Source organism: Lucilia sericata, unplaced genomic scaffold, assembly GCF_015586225.1.
Source record: "Lucilia sericata isolate MDLA Ls3-8-SP2 unplaced genomic scaffold, ASM1558622v1 Contig001536F_arrow, whole genome shotgun sequence".
Classification (NCBI taxonomy): Eukaryota; Metazoa; Arthropoda; class Insecta; order Diptera; family Calliphoridae; genus Lucilia; species Lucilia sericata.
The window spans coordinates 74319-80539 of NW_023995460.1; positions in this window are offsets into that span (position 1 = coordinate 74319).

Sequence of the window (6221 nt, forward strand, 5' to 3'; positions counted from 1 at the left end):
CAAGTCGGTCCGCCGAAATTCGAACTAGACTAGATGTGAATGTACGAAATTTAGTTGTTGTTTGTTTGGTTATGTTTTTTTTTTTTTTTTATTTTATTTTCAAATTAAATTGTTAGTTTAAAATTAGAGTAAAATACAAGTGTTTTTCTTTCTTCCGTATGTGTAAACAAATTAAAAAAAAATATACAGGTTGTTGAAAACTTTTAGTCCAATTAGTTTATACGAAGTCGCAGGGAGTATTAAACATTGAATACAAACTAAGTTAAAAATAGAAAAACCTTAATGGTTTATATAGATTGATTCGTCCAAGACCACCCCAAAATGACTCCAAAAGAAAATAGTAAATGCCTATAGTCTAAACTATAATTATTTCTAGCCTATACTCTATTCTAAACTATAGTTATATTATTTTCGGTAATCCATTATATAGTCTCAATTCTAGCCTATAATCAAATATATAGTCTAGCTTATATTCGTGTCCATAATCAAATCTGAATTTTGGTATGTAGTCTATAGTCTAGTCTATAGTGTAGTCTATAGTCTAGTCTATAGTCTAGTCTATAGTCTAGTCTATAGTCTAGTCTATAGTCTAGTCTATAGTCTAGTCTATAGTGTAGTCTATAGTGTAGTCTATAGTCTAGTCTATAGTCTAGTCTATAGTCTAGTCTATAGTCTAGTCTATAGTCTAGTCTATAGTCTAGTCTATAGTCTAGTCTATAGTCTAGTCTATAGTCTAGTCTATAGTCTAGTCTATAGTCTAGTCTATAGTCTAGTCTATAGTCTAGTCTATAGTCTAGTCTATAGTCTAGTCTATAGTCTAGTCTATAGTCTAGTCTATAGTCTAGTCTATAGTCTAGTCTATAGTCTAGTCTATAGTCTAGTCTATAGTCTAGTCTATAGTCTAGTCTATAGTCTAGTCTATAGTCTAGTCTATAGTCCAGTCTATAGTCTAGCCTATAGTCTAATCTAGTCTATAGTCTAGTCTATAGTCTAGTCTATAGTCTAGTCTATAGTCTAGTCTATAGTCTAGTCTATAGTCTAGTCTATAGTCTAGTCTATAGTCTAGTCTATAGTCTAGTCTATAGTCTAGTCTATAGTCTAGTCTATAGTCTAGTCTATAGTCTAGTCTATAGTCTAGTCTATAGTCTAGTCTATAGTCTAGTCTATAGTCTAGTCTATAGTCTAGTCTATAGTCTAGTCTATAGTCTAGTCTATAGTCTAGTCTATAGTCTAGTCTATAGTCTAGTCTATAGTCTAGTCTATAGTCTAGTCTATAGTCTAGTCTATAGTCTAGTCTATAGTCTAGTCTATAGTCTAGTCTATAGTCTAGTCTATAGTCTAGTCTATAGTCTAGTCTATAGTCTAGTCTATAGTCTAGTCTATAGTCTAGTCTATAGTCTAGTCTATAGTCTAGTCTATAGTCTAGTCTATAGTCTAGTCTATAGTCTAGTCTATAGTCTAGTCTGTAGTCTAGTCTGTAGTCTAGTCTATAGTCTAGCCTATATTCTAGTTTAGTCTATAGTCTAGTCTATAGTCTAGTCTATAGTCTAGTCTATAGTCTAGTCTATAGTCTAGTCTATAGTCTAGTCTATAGTCTAGTCTATAGTCTAGTCTATAGTCTATTCTATAGTCCATTCTATAGTCTAGTCTGTAGTCTAGTCTATAGTCTAGTCTATAGTCTAGTCTGTAGTCTAGTCTATAGTCTAGTCTATAGTCTAGTCTGTAGTCTAGTCTGTAGTCTAGTCTGTAGTCTAGTCTATAGTCTAGTCTGTAGTCTAGTCTATAGTCTAGTCTATAGTCTAGTCTATAGTCTAGTCTATAGTCTAGTCTATAGTCTAGTCTATATTCTAGTCTATAGTCTAGTCTATAGTCTAGTCTATAGTCTAGTCTATAGTCTAGTCTAGTCTAGTCTATAGTCTAGTCTATAGTCTAGTCTATAGTCTAGTCTATAGTCTAGTCTATAGTCTAGTCTAGTCTAGTCTAGTCTAGTCTATAGTCTAGTCTATAGTCTAGTCTATAGTCTAGTGTATAGTCTAGTCTATAGTCTAGTCTATAGTCTAGTGTATAGTCTAGTCTATAGTCTAGTCTATAGTCTAGTCTATAGTCTAGTCTATAGTCTAGTCTATAGTCTAGTCTATAGTCTAGTCTATAGTCTAGTCTATAGTCTAGTCTATAGTCTAGTCTATAGTCTAGTGTATAGTCTAGTCTATAGTCTAGTCTATAGTCTAGTCTATAGTCTAGTGTATAGTCTAGTCTATAGTCTAGTCTATAGTCTAGTCTATAGTCTAGTCTCAAATAGTAATTTCGAAATTTTTTATAATGTGGAAGCTTAACGAATGAAACTAAAAGTACAAGCTTCTTCCTGAATGCGAATTAATTCATGTAATATTGAACGTAAAAAACTGAAACATTAAAAAATTTTTAATAATAATAAAAGTAAACAAAATTTTGTATGTATTTAATTTTGGTTAGGGTATGCTAGTTCTTTTATACTGATATGTTGTCTTATCTGCTCTCTAAAAATCTGAAACGAAACATTTATGCTTTAATATAATTTAATTTTTTTTTTTCATTTTTAATATTTTTTAAGAAGACTTTATTTTTTTTTTTATATTTTGTGTTCATATTTAACATTTTTAGGTAAACATAGCCCGAAGATAATTTTTATATATTTAATTTTATTTGGCAAACAATTGCAATAATTCTAAAATATTCTTATTTCGACAAAAATGTCAATATTTACTTCCGTTCCCAAAAAAATAATATAAAATTTATTATTTCGCAAGCGAAGAGTAAACAAAATGAAATGAGATTTATTTAAAACATAATAAAATTATCTTAAAAAATATGTAGACTCTTACACTATTAGATATTAGATATGAACTTGTCACATTTGACACTTAAATCCTACAGTTTCAGCCAAACAAGTACTCTTTTGGGTACTTTTTATAAGTTGTAAATAAAGCAAATAACGTTATTATTTATTTCAATTTAAAAAATGCAATTTTAAATTTAATTCTTAAAAAATTAAGCCTAAAAAGATACATTTTTCATTTCAAAATCACAATTTAATACTTTTCTTTTGTATCACTTCTAATTTACTTGCACATTCTCTTTAATAGCTCCATAAAACCTTCTCTTTACTTTTATTGTTTTGCATTATAATTACTCTATTAATGTACTCTTTCTTAAAAACTCAACAAAAGTAATAACAACAAATGCAAATTATGTACAAAATATGCAGAAGCATGTTTGATGAAAGCCAGGCAACAAAAACACCAACAACAACCAAAAGAACAATAAATAATTTAGTTGAAAAGAAATGTTGGCGGCTCCAACTCGTTTCGTATAAACAAACTATCATATACTCGTATTAACGAGTGATACTCGTAAATACGACTACTGTTTACACGAGAGCACTAAAGCTCCAAAAACGAATGGTAACAATTCAATGCAAACTTTTTCAGTGATGTCAACTGTTCAGTACTAAAAACGTCAAATAGCATCCAGAAAATATACTATAGACCAGACTATAGACTAAACTAAATAAACTCGACTATAAACTAGACTATCAACTAGACTATAAACTAGACTATAAGCTATATTATAAACTAGACTAGACTATAAACTAGATTATAGACAATAGACTAGACAATAGACTAGACTATAGACTAGACTATAGACTAGACTATAGACTAGACTATAGACTAGACTATAGACTAGACTATAGACTAGACTATAGACTAGACTATAGACTAAACTATTGCCTAGACTATGGTTTAGACTAAACTGTATACTAAACTATAAACTTAACTATAAACTACACCATAAACTGGATTATAAGCTAGACTATAAACTAGACTAGACTAGGCTATAGAGTAGACTAAAGACTTTACTATAGATTAGACTATAGACTAGACTAGACTAGACTATAGACTAGACTATAGACTAGACTCTAGACTAGACTCTAGACTAGACTCTAGACTAGACTATAGACTAGGCTATAGACTAGACTATAGACTAGACTATAGATTAGACTATAGACTAGATTATAGACTAGACTGTAGACTAGACTATAGACTAGACTATAGACTAGACTATATACTAGACTATAGACTAGACTATAGACTAGACTATAGACTAGACTATAGACTAGACTCTAGACTAGACTATAGACTAGACTATAGACTAGACTATAGACTAGACTATAGACTAGACTATAATGTTTCAGTTTTTTACGTTCAATATTACATGAATAAATTCGCATTCAGGAAGAGGCTTGTACTTTTAGTTTCATTCGTTTAGCTTCCACATTATAAAAAATTTCGAAATTACTATTTGAGACTAGACTATAGACTAGACTATAGACTAGACTATAGACTAGACTATACACTAGACTATAGACTAGACTATAGACTAGACTATAGACTAGACTATACACTAGACTATAGACTAGACTATAGACTAGACTATAGACTAGACCATAGACTAGTCTATAGACTACACCATATACTAGACTATATACTAAACTATAAACTAGACTATAGACTAGACTATAGACTAGACTATAGACTAGACTATAGACTAGACTATAGACTAGACTATAGACTAGACTATAGACTAGACTATAGACTAGACTATAGACTAGACCATAGACTAGACTATAGATTAGACTATACATTAGACTATAGACTAGACAATAGACTAGACTATAGACTAAACTATAGACTAGACTATAAACTAGACTATAGACTAGACTATAGACTAGACTATAGACTAGACTAGACTATAGACTAGACTATAGACTAGACTATAGACTAGACTATAGACTAGACTATAGACTAGACTATAGACTAGACTATAGACTAGACTATAGACTAGACTATAGAATAGACTATAGACTAGACTATAGACTATACTATAGAATAGACTATGGACTAGACTATAGACTAGACTATAGAATACTATAGACTAGACTATAGACTAGACTATAGACTAGACTATAGACTAGACTATAGACTAGACTATAGACTAGACTATAGACTAGACTATAGACTAGACTATAGACTAGACTATAGACTAGACTATAGACTAGACTATAGACTAAACTATAAACTAGACTATAGACTAGACTATAGACTAGACTATAGACTAGACTATAGACTAGACTATATACTAGACTATAGACTAGACTATAGACTAGACTATAGACTAGACTATAGACTAGACTCTAGACTAGACTATAGACTAGACTATAATGTTTCAGTTTTTTACGTTCAATATTACATGAATAAATTCGCATTCAGGAAGAGGCTTGTACTTTTAGTTTCATTCGTTTAGCTTCCACATTATAAAAAATTTCGAAATTACTATTTGAGACTAGACTATAGACTAGACTATAGACTAGACTATAGACTAGACTATAGACTAGACTATAGACTAGACTATAGACTAGACTATAGACTAGACTATAGACTAGACTATAGACTAGACTATAGACTAGACCATAGACTAGTCTATAGACTACACCATATACTAGACTATATACTAAACATAAACTAGACTATAGACTAGACTATAGACTAGACTATAGACTAGACTATAGACTAGACTATAGACTAGACTATAGACTAGACTATAGACTAGACTATAGACTAGACTATAGACTAGACTATAGACTAGACTATGACTAGACTAGACTAGACTATAGACTAGACTATAGACTAGGACTAGTAGACTAGACTATAGACTAGACTATAGACTAGACTATAGACTAGACTATAGACTAGACTATAGACTAGACTAGACTAGACTAGACTAGACTATAGACTAGACTATAGACTAGACTATAGACTAGACTATAGACTAGACTATAGACTAGACTATAGACTAGACTATAGACTAGACTATAGACTAGACTATAGACTAGACTATAGACTAGACTATAGACTAGACTATAGACTAGACTATAGACTAGACTATAGACTAGACTATAGACTAGACTATAGACTAGACTATAGACTAGACTATAGACTAGACTATAGACTAGACTATAGACTAGACTATAGACTAGACTATAGACTAGACTATAGACTAGACGATAGACTAGACTATGACTAGACTATAGACTAGACATATAGACTAGACTATAGACTAGACTATAGACTAGACATAGACTAGACTATAGACTAGACTATAGACTAGACTATAAACTAGACTAT